The following is a 19292-nucleotide window of genomic DNA, read 5'->3' on the forward strand; positions in this document are numbered from 1 at the left end:
TTTACCTGAGCTTCCTGGATCTGTGATTTGGTGTCTTGTCACAAATTTGGAAAATTCTTAGCCATGATAACTTCAAATATATCCTCTGTTCTATCTCTTTCTTCTCATTCTGTTATTCCAACTTCATGGATGTTTTATACCTTTTGTAATTGTCCCATAGTTGTTGGAGGTTCTGTTTTTTGTTTCTTTCCTTGTTTTATTCTTTTATTTTTCCTCTGCATTTCAATTTGGGAAGTTTCTATTGACTTCTTGTTAAGTTCACTGATTCTTTCCATAGCCATGTTAAGTCTACTGATGAGCCCATTGGAGGCATTCTTCATTACGGTAACAGTGTTTCTGAGTTTTAGCACTTCCTTTTGACTCTTCCTTACAGAAAATTCTGCTAACCTCTCTGCTAACAGTAGCCATTGGTCTTTAATGTTCTCTACTTTTGTCATTAGAGCCCTTAACATATTAGTGACATTTATTTCAAATTCCCTGTCTGATAATTCCAACATCTTTGTCATATTTGTACCCAGTTCTTAGGTTAGCTTTGTCTCTCAATTCTTGTCCATTACATGCCTAATATATATATATTTTTTGTTCAAGTCAAACGTGATGTGGTAGCCAACAGGAACTGAAGTAAATAGGCTTTTAGTGTGAGGTTTTGTCAGTTAGGCTTTGTTTAATGTTTTGTATAGCTGCAACCTCCTCTAATGGCCTTGTTTTTCTCTCTTGTTTCTGTTGGCTTTGGACTTCCTTAAATATTTTTTTTTAATTCAAAAAAATTTTTTTAATGTTTATTTATTTTTGAGAGACAGAGTACAATCAGGGGAGGGGCAGAGAGAAAGACACAGAATCTAACCAGGCTCCAGACTCTGAGCTATTAGCATAGAACTCTATGTGGGGCTGACCTCACAAACTGTGAGATCATGACCTGAGCCCAAGTTCAACACTTAACCATCTGAGCCAGCCAGGTGCCCCTGGCGTCCTTAAGTGTTTCTCAGAGAGTCCATCTTGCAGCTCTTTCAGCTGTGATCCAGAATTATTATAGTGGAGCCCTGTTGCTGTGGTGGTAAGGTGTGGAAGAGGGGAAGCATTCTATGAACTTGTGGATAAATGTATCATTTAGTGGGCCTTTGACCTGATCAGTGACCCTCCCAAGTGTTTTTTCTCCTCTATCCCCTGTTGGTGAAAGAAGGCTTCAGGGGGCTGAGTGAGAGATATGTCCTGTGGAATAAAGCTCTCTTAAGATTATCCCCTAGAGAGTAGGCCTTTGTTATGGAAATTGCTCTGGCTCATTCTCTATTATTAATCTTCCCCTATTTCTGTGTGAAGCATGAGGGGCTCTTTCCAGGCTTTTCCTGGACATAGTAGAGTTCCTGAACATAAAAACCCACAGGATACAGGATACTCCTAAGACAGCAACACCCAGTAGTCTCTCTCTTTTAAAATATACACGCGCAACCTCTAGCAATTTGTAGAAACTGTCACTTAAGTGTTCCTACCAGTTTATGTCTCCGGCAATGTCTGTGGATTTGCCCATCTCTTCCATTTTATGTTTTTTAATTTTTTTAATGTTTATTTATTTTTGGAAGACAGAGAGACAGAGTGGGAGAGAGACAGAGAGAGAGGGACACACAGAATTTGAAGCAGGCTCCAGGCTCTGATCCATCAGCACAGAGCCAGACGTGGGGCTCGAACCCACGAACTGTGGGATCATGACCTGGGCTGAAGTCGGATGCTCAACCGACTGAGCCACACAGGCGCCCCCCATCTCCTCTATTTTAGACTGGCAATTTGCTGGATCTCAGTTCTCTGATAGGCCTTCAAAAAGTCATTGGTTTTCAGTTTGTTCAGCTTGTTTCTTTTTATAAGGACATAAGTGACTATTGCCAATTACATATCAGAACTGAAACTGAAAGTCCTTATGTATTTATTTGTATATTTATTATTTCTTTATTCTTCCCTCCAAAATTTATAAATTACTTAAGGAAAATGATTATGTGTCTTCTTTTTGCGAACCCAGTCTCTAGCACAGATTCTGGCATATGATAGCTACCCAATTAATTTATTTGAATTACTGAAAATTTAATATTGCATATAAGAGAACCATTTCACAATAATATACCAGAGTATATTTTCCAATGCTAATTTCCACTTTGTGGGTAAAAAAATTAAATGGACATTTGGTGAAAATTACACTTTTTGATTATTAAAAAACATTTCTTCCAATGGGGAAAAATTTTCATATAAATGCTGCCACAGTGATCATACCTTTTATATGTGTATATAAGCAACAGTCTTATAGTTAGAAATTATTAACTACAACAATAAACTTTAGAGAAAAGACATCTTTAAAAATATCAAAATTTTAACCCAATTAATAGTCAAAGAATTTTAAAATTGTAAATCTTCTCCTTCAAAAACCACAATGAGCAGTCATTACAGAGATAAACACCTCATGTTTCCTGATTCTTTTCTCATAGAACATTAAATGAAATAATTATAAAGGCTTTGTTATAACGTAAATGGTAAATGGTTTTAAAATGAGCCAGAAAGGGAAGCTACCGGATTTTCCATAAGAATCAAGGTTTTTTTTCTAAAACAAACTGTTGGATCTTTTCTAAATTTAAAAATATGTATAATTCTACTTCATAGAACTATTATCCACTTTTAAGAGATAATAAACCCCAGTGATGGAATCAAATTTAAAAGCTTAAATCCTAAATGCACAGCTGATGTTCACTTCTGTTTATGGATTTACATACATGGATTTTCTACTATTATTAAGCCAATTCTCTGAGGATAGTGAAATAAAACTCTACCCATGATTGGAGCCTTATAATAAGCACTACACTTCCTCATTTTGCTTTCAATGTCAAAAAAATAAATTAAAAATACTAGTAGTGTTTATTTTCATGTCACAAATATGAAGTACTGTAAAACCTGAAATAAAGAATCAATTATGTAAAAACAAAACCCCCTTATAATAAAGTTAAATGTACATACATACCTTGATCATTTTGGAACAGAGCATTGTGATATTTTATAAGTCATCCCAGTATAGTCTATAGCCACTGCTTAACTTTTAATTTGACTGAAGAGCGATACAGGCAAAAATGCCACATGGGGTCAACATTACTTAGTGGATACTGTGAATGTTATCCGAATAATCCCAATCATGTTGCTGAACCCAGTAAGGGTACCACTGTTTATAGGAGCACTTCTCAGAGTAAGGCCCTAAACTAGCAGCATCACCATTACCTTGGAGCTTATTAGAAATGTAAATTCTCTGGCTCTACCAAAAGCTACTGAATCAGAAACTCTGATATGTATTTTACCAAGCCATCCAGATATCTCTGAGAAACACTAATGTTGGAGAACCCCTATTCTGGACATCTGGTTTACCCTTTAGCTGACTTTTCACACCACCAAAGGTGAGGACCCTTGATCCTCAGAGCCAGCAATGGCAGGCCAAGACTTTCTGCTTTGAATCTTCCCTCTTTTTTCTGTCTCTGACCACAGCCTGAAAGACTTTTCTACCCTTGAGGATTCATGTGATTGGATTGGCCCTACTTAGTAACCCAAAACATACTCCACATCTCAAGATCTTTAATCTTCATCACATCTATAAAGTCTTTTTGCCATGTAAGATAATATATTTACAAGATATGAAAATTATGACATGAACATCTTTGGGGGTGAAAAGCATTATTCTGCTTACCACAGCTCTGAACTCTATAAGACTGGTACCAGTCAGTTTTCCCAAGAGGGCTTTATAAGCATTGACTCCTTAATGTAAAATTTAGGCATACCTAAAACTTCCAATTATGCCCTGGTACAAGGAGTACAGACTTATTGAATTTTATGCAAATAATTATAATGCCATAAAAATAAGAGTTTTCAATTCTAGATAAGTCAGGCAGAGGAAAATAACATATATACAAAGTTTCATTTCCATTTATAAAAGCTTAGTCTATTAAATTGTGAATTATAGACAGCTTAAGAGAAAAAAGTTTTCTTATATATTTAATAAACATAAAATTAAAACACCAATAATTGCAAGTAAAAATCAGTCATCCCTCATCAGCTCATACCTTCTTACATAATTCGTTATTGTTCTGCTCTATCTTGAGTTTAGAAGCCTCATGAACCCATCTACTTTTCAACTAGAATTATGGAATTCCTGAGTCAGTTCACTGGTTTAAGTTTCATATTTATTTGAATGATCCCATCAGAAGCTGGTCCCCAAAAATAATTGGCATAGTCCAGTTACTGGACTCCTATTTCATGGAGCCCTGTGACAGCCCTTCTTTTTTTAAGATGAAGTGCTATAGCCTGTAGCTGATGGCAAGTGCTTTTAGGGAAGCATTGTGTAAAACAAACAAAAAAAACCTATTGTTAGATGACAAAAGACCTGAAATTGCTATGTTTGCAATTAACTTATTACTTATTACTATTAATTTCCAAAAGGGAAAGACCTGATGAGAGTTCATATGAAGAATACTACAACTGACAATAACATCTGGCATGCAAAATGAGATAAAATCAATCCAAAAGCATTTGAAAGAAAACATCTATAAATACGATCACTTCTATTTAAAGAGCATGGATATTATATTAATCCATAAAATGGAAGAACATAATCATCACAAATAAAAAATCATTAGTCATAATTTACAATAATCCTGAGATATAATATACGATGAATATAATAAGCATATAGTTAGAATATACCAAGAATGCATGAAGAATGTCAGTAAACAAAATCAGTAAGTCTGGGATAGAGCATAAATAATGTATGTTAATAAAGCTCAATACATAACTGACATGAATCTCCAACTGTGAACCACTGGCCTATAAAATGCAAAATCCACATTAAAGGAATAAAGTAGCAATCAAGTTGACATTAAAAAACATAACTGAAATTATGGCTGATAATAATACTACACTGTTAATGTCTGATATCAGGCATTGCAGCCACCAGAAGTCTGATAGAAACATATCATGGATAGCTAGACATTTAAAAAAATGTTTTTTAATTCCAGGAGACTTAACGTACAGGGTTATAATAGATTTAGGTATAGAATATAGTGATTCAACAAGTCTATGTATTGTTCAGTGTTCATCATGATAAATGAACTCTTAATTTCTTTCACCAATTTCACCCATCCTCCCACCCACTTTACATCGAGTAGCCATCAGTTTGTTCTCTATATTTAAGAGTCTGTTTCTTGGTTTCTCTCTTTGTCATTTGTTTTATTTCTTAAATTCCACATATGAGCAAAATCATATGGTATTTGTCTTTCTCTGACTTATTTCACTTAGGATTATATCCTCTAGATCCATCCATGTTGTTGCAAATGGCAAGATTTCATTCTCTTTATGGATAGTATTTCATTATATACATGTACCATATCTTCTTTATCCATTCATCTATCAATGGACACTTGGGTTGCTTCCATAATTTAGCCATTGTAAATAATGCTGAAATAAACATAGGGGTTTATGTATCTTCTTGAATTAGTGTTTTCATATTCCTTGGGTAAATACCCAGTAGTGAATTTGCTGGATCATATGGTAATTCTAATTTTACTTTTTGAGGAACCTCCATACTGTTTTCCACATTGGCTACACCAGTTTGCATTCCCACCAGAAGTGCAAGAGGCCTCCTTTTTCTCCACATCCTTCCCAACATTTATTTCCTGTGCTTTTGATTTTAGCCATTCTGACAGGTGTGTGGTGATACTTCATTGAGGTTTTGATTTGCATTTCCCAGATAATGAATGATGTTGAGCATCTCTTCATGTGTCTGTTGAGTAACTGTATGCCTTGTTTGGAGAAATGTCTGTTCATGTCTTGTGGCCATTTTTTAATTGGATTATTTGCTTTTTGGATGTTGAGTTGTATCAATTTTTTACATATTTTGTTTACTGACCCTTTCTCAGACATACTATTTGCAAATATCTTCCCCCATTCAGTAGGTTGTCTTTTTGGCTTGCTGATTGTTTGTTTCTTTGCTGTGAAGAAGATTTTTATTTTTACATAGTCCCAATAGGTTTTCTGTTTGTTTGTTTCCCTTGCCCTAGGAGACTTATCTACAGCAATGTAAGGGTAATTACTGCCTTTTTCTAGTATTTTTATGGTTTCAAGTCTCACATTTAGGTCTTTAATCCATTTTGGGTTGATTTTGTGTATGCTCTAACAATTTTGTTTCTGCTAACAACAAAGTGGTTCAGTTTCATCCTTTTTAATATAGTTGCCCAGTTTTCTCAGTATCATTTGTTGAAGAGAATGTCTTTATCTTATTGCATATTCTTGCCTCCTTTGTTGAAGATTAACTGGCCATGTAATCACAGGTTCATTTCAGGCTCTCCATTCTGTTCTATTAATCTGTGTTTATTTTCTGTGCCAGTACCATATTGTTTTGATTTACTACAGCTTTGTAGTATATATTGATATCTGGGATTATGATGGCTCCAGTTTTGTTCTTTTTGTCAAGATTTCTTTGGCTATTCGGGTTTTTTTGGGGTTCCATACAAATTTTAGTATTATGTGTTCTAGTTCTGTGGAAAATCTGGTGGTATTTTGATAGAGATTGCATTAAATTTGTAGATTGCTTTGGGTAGTATGGACATTTTAACAATATTGGTTGTTCCAGTCTATGAGCATGGACTATCTTTCTATTTGTATTGTCTTCAATTTCTTTCATCAGTGTTTTATAGTTTTCAAAATCACCTCTTTGGTTAAGCTTATTCCTAGATATTTTATCATTTTTGGTGCAATTATATATGGGATTATTAGCCTAACTTCTCTTTCTGCTACTTAAATATTAGTGTATATAAATGCCATGGATTTCTGTATATTGATTTTGTATCCTGTGACTTTACAGAATTCATATATCAATTCTAGCATTTTTTTGGTGGAGTCCATAGTGTTTTTCATACACATATTATCATGTCATCTGAAAATAGTGAAATTCTTACTTCTTTATTACCAATTTTGATGCCTTTTGTTTCTTTTTCTTGTGTATTGGCTATGCATAGAACTTCCAGTACTATGTTGAATAAAAGTGGTGAGAGTGGACACCTTTGTCTTATTTGTAATCTAAGGGGGAAAGCTCTCAGTTTTTTACCATTGAATATGATGTTAGCTGTGAATGTTTTATGTATGGCCTTCATTATGTTGAGGTATGTTCCCTCTAAACCTACATTGTTGAGGGTTTTTATCATAAATGGATGTTGGACTTTGTCAAATGCTTTTTCTGCATCTATTGAAATGATCATATGGTTTTTATTCATTCTTTTATTGGTGTGATGTATTATGTTTGTTGATTTGCAAATATTGAACTATGCTTACAATCCAGGAATAAATCCCAGTTGATCATGGTGAATACTTTTTTTGTGTATTGTTGTATTCAGTTTACTTTATTTTGTTGAGAATTTTTGCATCTATGTTCATCAGAGATATTGGCCTGTAGTTATCTCTCTCTCTCTCTCTCTCTCTCTCTTTCTTTCTTTCTCCTTTTTTTTTCTTTTTCTGTAGTGTCTTTGTCTGGTTTTAGTATCAGAGTGATACATACAATGATTTTGTTAACTTTCCTTCTTCTATTTTTTGAAATAACTTGAGAAGAATAAGTATTAACCTTTCTTTAAATGTTTGGTAGAATTCACCTGTGAAGCTGTCTCATCCTAGACTTTGCTTTGTTGGAAGTTTTTTGATTACTGATTCAATTTTGCTGCTAGTAATCAGTCTGTTCAATTTTTCTATTTCTTGCTGATTCAGTTTTGGGAGGTTATATGTTTCTACAAATCTATCCATTTATTCTGGGTAATCCAATTTGTTGGCATATAATTATTCATAATATTCTCTTACAGTCATTTGTATTTCTGTGGTGTCAGCCGTTGTTTCTCCTCTGTCATTTCTGATTTTATTATTTGCATTCTCTCTCTCCCTCTGTCTCTCTCTGTCTCTCTGTCTCTCTGTCTCTGTCTCTCTCTCTCTCTCTCTCATGGGTCTGCTAAAGGTTTATAAATTTTGTTGATCTTTTTAAAGAACCATCTCCTGGTTTCATTTATCTGTTTTATTGTGGGTTTTTTGTTTTATGTTTGTTTCTAGTTCACTTATTTGTGCTCTAATCTTTATTATTTCCTTCCTTCTTCTGGTTTTAGGTTTTGTGTGCTCTTCTTTTTCTAGCTTCTTTAGATTTTAGATACATGATTAGGTTATTTGAGATTTTTCTTGCTTCTTGAGGTAGACCTGTATTGCTATAAATTTCCCTCTTAGAACAGTTTTTGCTGCATCCCAAAGATTTTGGACCATTGTGTTTTCATGTTCATTTGTCTCCACATATATTTTGATTTCCTCTTTGATTTCTTGCTTGATCTGTTCATTGTTTAATAGTATGTTATTTGACTTCCATGTATTTGTGGTCTTTCCAGATTTTTTCTTGTGGTTGATTTCTGGTTTCATAGTGTTGTGGCCAGAAAAAAAATGTGTGGTATGACTTTAATCTTTTTTAGTTTGTTGAGGCTTGTTTTGTGGCCTAATAAGATCATCCATTCTGGAGAATATTACATATGCACTTGAAAAGAATGTGTAGTCTGCTGTTTTAAGATGAAATGTTCTGAATATATCTGTTAGATCCTTTTGGTCCATCGTGTCATTTAAAGCCATTGATTCCTTGGTGATTTTCTGTTTGGATGATCTGTCCAAATGCTGTGTTGTTAAAGTCCCCTATTATTATTGTATTACTATTGAGCATTTCCTTTATGATTGTTATAGCTGCTTTATGTATTTAGATGCTTTCAATGTTGGGTGCATAAATATTTATAATTATTATATCTTCTAGCTGGACTGTTCCCTTTATGATTGATTATATAGTATCCTTCTTAATCTCTTACAACACCCTTTGTTTTAAAGTCTATTTTGTGTGATATAAGTATTGCTACCCTGGCTTTCTTTTCACTTCCATTAACTTTTTGTTCCATCCCTTCACTTGCAATCTGCATGTGTCCTTAGGTCTGAAGTGAGTCTCTTGTAAATTGTATATAGATGAGTCTTGTTTCTTTATCCATTGCATTACCCTATGTCTTTTGATTAGAGCAATTAGTCCCTTTACATTCAAAGCAATCATTGATAAATATGTACTCATTGCCATTTTGTTACTTGTTTTATGGTTGTGTTTGTAGTTCTTCTGTGTACTTTTCTTCTCTTGGTCTCTTCTCTCAATTTACTGGCTTTCTTTAGTGATATAATTGAATTTTGTTCTCTTATTTTTTGCATATCTATTACCAACTTTTGATTTATGGTTATCATTAGGTTTATATATAATATCTTATGCTTACAGCAGTCTATATTAAGTTTATGGTCACTTAAGTTTGAATGCATTCTTTACTAATCTCCTTGCACATTTTAGGCATATGGTGCCATACTTTCTTTCCTTTTCTTTTGTAAATCCCTTGACTGACTTTTATAGATATACTTATTTTGACTGCTTTTGTGCTTCCTATTTTTCTTACTCCTACTTATGATCTTTCCTTTCCGCTTAAAGAGTCCCCTTTAATATTTCTTGTAGGGTTGGCTTAGTGGTCATGAATTCCTCTAATTTTTGTTTTCTGTAAAATGCTTTATATCTCATTCTAGTCTGAATGATAGCCTTGCTGGATACAGTATTCCTGGCTGTAGGTTTTTTTTCTTTCACATTTTGAATATATCATGCCACTCCCTTCTGGCCTGCGAAGTTTCTGCTAAAAAATCAGCTGACAGTCTTATTGGGTTTCCCTTGTATGTAACTGTATTCCTTTCTCTTGTTGCTCTTAAATTTTCTTTTTATCACTACTTTCTGCCATTTTGATTACTATGCATCTTGATGGGGACCTCCTTAGGTTGATTTTGTTGGGGGCTCTCTGTCCTTCCTAGACCTGGATTTTTATTTTCTTAACCAGATTCAGGAAGCTTTTACCTATTATTTCTTCAAATAAATTTTTTGCTCCATTTTCTTTCTCTTCCCGTTCCCTATAATGCAGATGTTACTATGTCTGATGTTGCCACTGAGTTCCGTTAGTCTATTTTCACTTTTTATTTACTTTTTTCTCTCCTGTTCAGCATGATTGCTTTCCATTACTCTGTCCTCCAGGTCACTGATCTGTTCTGTTTTCCCTAGTCTACTATTTGTCCTGATAGTGTATTTTTAATTTTAGTGAGTGAGTTCTTCATCTCTGACTCACTCTTTTTTTTTTTTTTTTTTTTTTTTTTACATTTCCTCTTTGTTGAAGATCTCACTGAACTCTTCCTTTCTTTTCTCAAGTCCAGTGAGGATCTTTATGACCATTACTTTCAATTCCCTATCAGACATATTACTTGTTTCATTTAGCTCTCTTGCTGTGATTTTGTCCTATTCTTTCATTTGGGACACATTCTTCTGTCTTCTCATTTTGTCTAACTCTTTGTGTCTGTTTCTATGTGTTAAGAAATCAGCTATGTCTCCTACTGTTAAAAGTGTGGGTTTATGAACAAGACATACTGTAGTGTCCTGCAGTATAATTTGACCTATTCACTAGAGCCTGGTGTTTCAAGGGCATCTTCTATGTGTGTTGCATGTGCCCTACTGCTGTGGCTGAGATGCATTTGCCTTTGGTCCAGTCATCTACAATGGTTCTTTTTGCCTGTTGTGGGCAGGGTTTGGTCACTTTGTTGTTAATGGGCCAGTATGAGGCTGACTTGGGATTCAGTTGAGTCCAAGTAGACATTTGCCAGAGATGCAATAGCTGAACTGCAGGGCACTTTCTTTGTGTTGTCCCCTGGGAAGCTTTTGTTGATGGGTGAGGCTAGCAGTCAGACCCATGTCTGCCCCCAGCCCACTGATGAAGCCTCAGTTGGACTGGTGTATGTGTGGTTATCTCCCCCCACACACAGGGAAAGAGTCACTTTGGAATGATACTGGCCCCTGTTGGGGATGTCTGCACACTGCCACACATGAGGCACTGCTTTGGATGGGCTCTGGCCGAGGGTATTTGAGGGGGAAGGTCCTCACAAGAACATGGGCTTGGGGCACATGGTGGAGGAAGGTCCACACCAGTCTGTTGCAGAAGGGTACCTGTACCCACCTGGGAAAACTGCTAAGGTTGCTGGGTTGGAGGGAGTAGATTCACAGAAGCCCGTGGGGCAGGAGGTGCTTTTAGCAAGCTAGGTGGAGAGTGTTAGCCATGTGCTGGTTCCCATAGGTGTCTATGTATCTGGGCTAGGAGTGGGGGAAGGAAATGGCACCTAGCAGCTCTTTGGTTCTTGGATAAATCTCCCAAAGTTCTCAGCCCCTCTAGCACATACTCTGAGATTAGTAAATAAATCTCCTTTTCATATATTCCAGACAATTTTCAAACCGATGCTTCTAAGCTGTATCTCAGTAGGGCTGTTTGTTGTGGTGTCTCTTCAGGGGCAGGGACTCTGCCCTCCTAGCTTTCCCAGAGTCTAGGCTACTGATTTTTAAAGTTTCTAAGCATTGGGGCACCTGGGTGGTTCAGTCAGTTAAGCATCTGACTTTATCTCAGGTCATGATCTCATGGTTCGTGATTTTGAGCCCTGTGTCGGGCTCTGTGTGAATAGATCAGAACCTTGAGCCTACTCAGATTCTGTATCTCTCTCTCTCTCTCTCTCTCTCTGCCCTCCCCCACTCACGCTCTTCTCTCTTGCTCTCTCAAAAATAAATAAATAAATAAATACATAAATACATAAATAACATTAAAAAAATTCAAAGCATTAAGACTCACTGATTGTTAGACCCCTTTCATTTTCAAAGCCAAATGGTACAGGGATTCGTTTGTTCTGTGCAGGCTCTTCTTGCCTGGGGTGCCTGGTGTGGATATCTGTTCCTCTTTTCCTCTCTGTGCCTGCTAAATCCCTCCCTCCCACAAATAGTCCTGCAGGTCTGTTTGGTTCCCAACGGCATCTCCACATTTCCTATCCTCTCGAATGTGGCCTTTCCCTTACACTTAGCTATGGAGAGTATATTCTAGTCTTCAGGTAATTTTCTAGGTTATTTATACTAAAGTGAGTGCTATCTAATTGTATCTGTGGGACAAGGTGGTTTGGGATCCTCCTACTCTGCCATCTTCCTTGGAGGTCAGGCATTGACAAATCTTTAGGAATTTCCCATATAGCATACAAATTCTGAAATATTTATATTAATAATATTTTACTCATATATATTTAATGTAGAAAAATGATAACTATCTCTTCTGAGTTGACCCTTATCATGTAATTAATCAATAGTCACGTATAAAATAATCTTATTTATTTTTAGCACCTCTCTTTTTATAAAGTGTAAGAACAGGTCTTTGTGATTTGCCAAAGTCTCTTTGGGACATCTCAAAGGCAGTGTTTGGTGCAAAATATATCTGAAATTTTTATATTATTTTACACTTAGGATTATTTTGTTTCAGAAAGGCAAATATGAAAAGTTGTCAGGAGACTTGAAAAGTTAAGAAATGGGATATTGTTAAAGACATCTGTAATACTTAATAAGAAACACATGTAGATCAGTTCCATTCCAATGTTAATCTGATTGCCGTTCCATTTTATATTATAAATTAAGTTAATCTACTTGTTTATATATTTCCAAATAGTACACATCTTATTAGCATGAATTATCAGTCCCTAGTTCAGACTAGACTATCAAAACCATTGAATTTCTTGATCTCCATGTTTCCATCAGACCCACAAGTCTGAGTCCCAAACTCCAGGAGTATAGGGTCATATTTCTGGACTATGTTGCAGATAAGCTATGAAAAATAAGAGAAATTTTACACATTTTACACAGTAAAAATATTTGCTCTACAAGTTTTCATTCATAAAATTTCTATGCAATACTACAGAGAAGATGTCATATTTCCTTTTCATTGAAATAGGAAATAGGAAGGAAATATTTAGCATTTTCTACCTCAAAGTAAGAAACTTTGCTTCTCTACTAGACTAACAAGTCCCTACGCTGGTCTAAGAAAAAAGAGGAGGAGATAACTTACTTCAAACTTGGTAGAGAGAAAAACTGGAATGAAAAAAAAATAAGCTTAATAATAACATAATTTATTTGTACTTTAAAAGAAATAGGCTTTCCACAAAAACATTAAATTATTTTTTTCTTTTTTTAAAAAAATAGACCATAATGCTGAAATAATAGCCAAACTAAGAGTAAATGGAGGCACTTATCAGTTTTTATGGACAGCTGTTTACTGCCTGACATTTAAAATACCAGGTTTTGAATTTCTGTTTCACAATGCACAGAGACTGTGTAGCAGAGAGTTTATATTGTTCAAATTGAAGCATCTGTGCAGCTTTATCGTCATCTGACAGCACCACAACAATCAATAGATTGACTTAGAGTTCTGTGAAGATAATTCACCAATCAGTGAAGTAGAGAACCAATCAGTTTTCCTCCTTTGTGTTTAACTTGTATTTTCAGTGAGGGCTTCCATGAATACCCTATTTAAAATTACAGCACACACTCCCCACCTTCAGGATTCGCTCCTTGCTTTTCTCCATAAGACATGTGAGAATTGAAAACATTTATAATACACCCATGCAGGTTACTATCTATATTAATATGACTTTAGTTTTCCACTATCATAACCAACATATCCAAGTGGACATAAAGTGATTATGTCTTTTGAGCTTTTTTGTTGTGTTTTCCAGGAAATTCTTGCCCAGGAAAAGTTACAAATAACTTTATTATTCATTTCAGAAACTTCCTGAAAGACCTATGTCATTGAACATCAGATTGTCAACTTTTCAACTAATAATTCCAAATGATTTTTTTCTCTCCTAGATTCTTCTAAACCCTTTCTTCAAAACCCCCACTTTGTTGTATCCACAAGGCCAAAACTATTATACCATAATCTTTGCCCAATTCTCTTCAAACTATACTACTGAGAATATCATAAATTTCACAACTCTGTCTTCTTATCTTCAAGATGCTAAGACTTTATCTAGGTAGTGCATTTATTCCAATGGTATTTTGAGTAGGCAAGTGTTTAACATCTGTAATAATTAATATATTAATATTTGTTCATGGTCCATATTCCCATGTAGAAAATTAGAAATTTTCTAAACTAAAATCCCAAAGAGAAATTTGAAAGCCTAAGAATTAAATATATTTGAGACATAAGGTATGATTGTGGGAGAAATAAGACCATAAGCCTAGGTAATCACATATTAGACACTTGAGACGTGTTATATCTTGAGATTTGGTTTCTTTTTGCATTCTGACATATATTGATGATAAAAATTATTTTAAATCAAAATGAAACAAAACAACAAAAGCTCAAAAGCCATAAGCACTTTGTGTCCACTTAAAGGTAAATGATGAAATGAGCTAGGAATCATAAATTTTATCTCTATGTGCAACTGACCCATATAGAGAAAGAAAGACTAGTCAGAAAATACATCATTTGGAGCATCATCAATAATTAGTCTGGGAGAAAAATGTGAGGATTATTCAAGTGAAAGACCAGGCTCATAAACTGTCTTTTTGCTCACACTTTGTCTTTAGCACTGTATCCCTAATACTCCACATAAATTGCAGCACTTTGTATAGGTAATGGTTGGAGTTAATGGAAGACCATATGCATGCCACCTCCTTACTTTCCATAGTTAAGGATTCAGAAACATTGAAGAAGGGTTCAGAGCAACACAAGATGGGATTCCTCCATAATGGATGCAAGGCTGCTGGTCCTGTTGCCTAAGCATAACACGGTCCAGCCAGATTTGAGAAAAGTCAGTGATTACAGGAATTAGGTCTTTTATAAATTAAGTTTCCATCCCAAGAAGGGGGAGGTTGGGAAAAACATACAAGTTTATTGCTTTCACTTAGAGAATATGAATCTCATTTTAGGGAAGCCACTCTTTAATCTAGGAACAAAATACAGAGTTCAGTTATTCTGACAACCATGGCTGCTTCTCCTTATCCAATGTCTCAAAAAGCACTGCCCTCATGAATATATACAAGGTACATACCAGCTTGAAATTAAACGGACTTAGGTTGAATTGCATGGATATCATGCAATAAGAGCAGGAGAGCAAGCTGTGTGGGGAGTGGAGTTTTAAGCTAGGAAAATTGCAGTGTTAGACAAATAGGAGATGAAAATTCAGCACTCCCAAGAAACAATGATGAGCTTGAGAAAGCTACTAAAGAGGCATTAAAGATTCTTATTTTTTTACCAAAAAAAAAAAAAAAAGATGGAATTATATATTTAAGGAGTAAAACAAAAACTTGTAAAGGCATTTGTCTGAATCATTTTACTAATATTTCTAAAGGATGTATACAGGTCTAAGAAAACTACATAATCAAAATTTTAGGATTGTCAATTAAGTCCTTTATTTTAGAGATGAAGAACAGAAATTCAGAGTTTAAGGGACATGCTCAGGGTTATATAGACAGAAACAAACCCAACCAGAAATGTAACCGTAATTCTCTTATCTCTGAGAAAATTACCTTTTCCATCTATGATATCACACTATTTCAATCAATTAAATTGTGTTCAAATTATTCATTATGTAATCAATAAATACTTTAAAGGAACTACCCGCCACTAGGTACAAACAATGGTGATCAAAATAGATATGTCTCCTTTATGACCCTCATAATTTGCTATTATAAGAAAGCAATAATGGTAGAGTGTACATATCAAAGTCACTTTAAAGACCTTTAAATCAGTATCACAGACAATGTTTATGTTTTTCACTTAAAGAGAATGGAGAAGGCATTGCTAGCTAGGAGGGTAATGTAAGCAAAGAAAAGAACACTTGAGTGAAAAAGAAGCAACCTTGCATTATTTTATGCTTAAAAAATGTTTTGGGGCACCTGGATGGCTCAATTGGTTGGGTGTTTGACTTCGGCTCAGGTCGTGATCTCATGAGTTCGGCCCCACATGGGGCTCTATGCTGACAGCTCAGAGCCTGGAGCCTGCTTTGGATCCTGTGTCTCCCTCTCTCTCTGCCCCTCCTGCTCACACGCTGTCTCTCTCTCTCTCTCTCTAATATAAATAAACATTAAAAAATTTTAATAAATAAATAATAAATAAAAATGTTTTATGTACCATATAATTAAATTTTTAAAAATCTCTATAGTTTAGTTTTAATTTTTCATATTTTATACATAAGATAGTGTAGATTTAGGAAGTCAGTTGATATGTTCAGGGTCATGTAAGCTAAAAAGTGCCCAAACTTGGACCAGACCATAGGTTTTCCGATTTCAAATCTAGTGCTTTTCTACTATAATGCCATATAAATTATAGCACAGATGTCATTTCCTGAAACAAACAATCACAGTTGATGTTGTACCTGATTTTGTGTAACAAAAATTGGATCTGGTAATAGACATACAAATTCATTATCTTAATAACCTAATCATTCAGATCTGAATTTTCTGTTTTCAAAATGTATGCTAAATTACTTTAGAAAAATGATTTATTTGCTTTTTCCCCAGATTTCCAAAATATGTTATAATTTTACCTCTTTAAATTGGATGTTTATTGCAACTAACTATTTGAAAATCTCAGTATATTCAGATTATTTTGCCAAAAGCTAAATAAAATTTTCTCATATCTTCCTATTAAATAAGTACTTATTTCTAGTATAACATAAGAAATATATGAAGATCAGAAATGACTTATAGAATGTAAAAAAGATATTTAACCTTTATTACATACATTATCCTATACTATTTAGTTTTCAATCCCTGTATTTAAGTTATTGTGAAAGAAACATATAGAGTTAATAAAAATAAATTTATAATTAGTCAGTGATGACTCACAAATGCTACTGCTATGACATAAATAGTAAAATTAACCTATTTTCCTTTTTTTCACATTTCTTCTTAAGTATTCTACTTGTAAGTATTCATATTCCCATTTATAGAACTATCCATAAATACTGGTGCTTGAAAGTGAAAAAAAGTTTATTGCTTTCCTCTACTGAAAAATGTATAATATAAAATATTATACAGGAAGAAGAAAGAGAAAGAGGAAGGAAGTAAGGTAGAAAGGAAGGAAGGAAGGAAGAAGAGAGGAGGGGAGGGGAGGAAAAGGGAGGGGAGGGAAGGGAGGAAGACATTTAGTTAAATTTCCCAAAACCTTGATTGTGAATTTGGTTTATAGCCTTTAGAGATGTAATTATTTGATACCATGTTAAGTGCTCAGAATGTTAAATGGTGAAAGCAGTAAAAATATGAGAGGGTTGTTAGTATATACTTAACATATTAGAATTCTGTCAATTTAAAATTCTTACATAGAGATATATGTATAGAACTAATATATAAAGCAAAAACAAAATAGTTTTAATTTCTAACTAATGGAGTACTAATTCAAGCATAAACTAGCTTTTTCACTGCTATATATTTATAACATACTTTTAGAGCTCACAGTTTAGAATTTTTATAGAGTACTTTTTATCATATGAATAGCCTTATTAGTAGATAAGCTTTTACAGACCTATTTTCTAGATGATGAACTGAAAGTCTGAGTAGTACGTGATTTTCTTAAGGCCATTTACTAGTAAATGGTAAAGCCTAGATCCAACCATATGTTCTGAATTCAAAGGCTCTGCACTTTCTATTACTAAATAACACGCCTTAAAATGAGTTTTCATTATGTAATGGTCAATCAAGGCACACATGCTCATTAACCATTAGCTATAGGCATAGAGGTCAAAGCAGCTTAATGACCATTGAATTATCTCTTTTTTCATCCCTGCTATGAGAAGAAATTTGAACATGTTTGACAAATTTCAAAGACACCGAGTTCTGCTTGAGAAATCAAGCATATTATTTACTAGAGAAAGTGTTCTGTCCTTAGCTGTAAAATTTTGCTTCTCGTCTCTTAGAATTCACCTAAGTCTGGTGAGAAGAATAAGCACTCATCATTTTTTTCTAATTCCCAATCCTCTATTTTCTGCAAAGAGAAAAATCCAAAGTGGAACATCCCCCTTAAGTGAACCCCAGATTACAATAAGACATGGTGTGGCTTAGATACCTAATGAAGTTCACTTAGCTCCACTTTTTTTCACAAAGTTTTCCTTCTGACTATGTGATTAGGCTACTTTTTCACAAATAATATCCCACTCCTTGCAGAAGAATTTGCCTACCATGTGTCCCAAACCCTGAGACCACTCTTGAAATATTTACTTTGTCTCCCATGGCTAAAAAAGGACTTAAGAGGGACTTACAATATTTTCACCTCAAAAATCAAATATAAGCTTGTTACCGATGCCCTCATTTTCTCCTCCACATACGTCCACTGCGCCATAAATTTTCCTGCAATCTAGATCACATCGCAACCCAAACTGTAATATCTCCATCCTTCTGTGAGCATCCTCAGAGAATCTAAACCTCTGAGAATTGCTGATGTTTATTAGAGAAAGCTTAAACAGTAATAGGAGTCAATTGGAATTACCTCTTCAAAGCCATTTCTTGACACCTGCCACAATTATAAGGAAAGCATTTCCAAGTTTAGACACCCATTTATCTTTATAGCCAGCAACTCAATAGAAGGCTTGAAAATTCTTCAAGATTATGCAGCCATATAGGCACTGGAATTGGTTTATAGATGCCTATTTCTCCTTAATTAAACTCTTTTTATTCAATATATACAATGTGCTAAAGTAAGGTATTTCGAATAATGCTGAGCAAAATAAGACAGAGCTCATGTATTCATGAAGTTTGGAGTCTACTACACTTGCCAGACAAACAATTACACTAATAAGAAAACCTTAAACATGATAACTGCCAGAAAATGATGGTGTTAGGAAGATTAGCTCATAAAACAGGAGAACCTCTGGGAGATTTTTCCTTAAGGATATAATTTTGAGATGAGGTTTGAAGAATAAGTGTAACAAAATGGTGAAGATGCTTTGGGCAGAGAAAACAATGTGGACAAGTCCTCTGGCAAGAAATTATGACACATTCAAAGGAATGAAAAAACTCTGCATGACTGGCACAGATAGGAAGAACATGATGGATGTTATGATAAGCTTTCGATATTCCTTTTTAGTTCTGTGTCTCTGTTATCTATTGCATATGCCTTTTGTGGATTTTCTTTCTTCTTTTTAAATATTTATTTATTTAAATGCTATTTTCATCCTTTTTGTTCTTTTTTTTCTCCAAAATATGGTAAATGAAAGCGATCATCAGATAGTAAGCAAATTTATTAGACTTCCAAAAACTGTAACAAGAAGTAAAAATCATATATGAAACAAACCACCCTTTCACCTGTTTTATTTTGTTTTGTATTAAATAGTTGAATATTTTAAGTCATTACAATCCT

The sequence above is a fragment of the Panthera tigris genome, chromosome C1 (genome assembly GCF_018350195.1).
Source record: "Panthera tigris isolate Pti1 chromosome C1, P.tigris_Pti1_mat1.1, whole genome shotgun sequence".
Taxonomy (NCBI): Eukaryota; Metazoa; Chordata; class Mammalia; order Carnivora; family Felidae; genus Panthera; species Panthera tigris.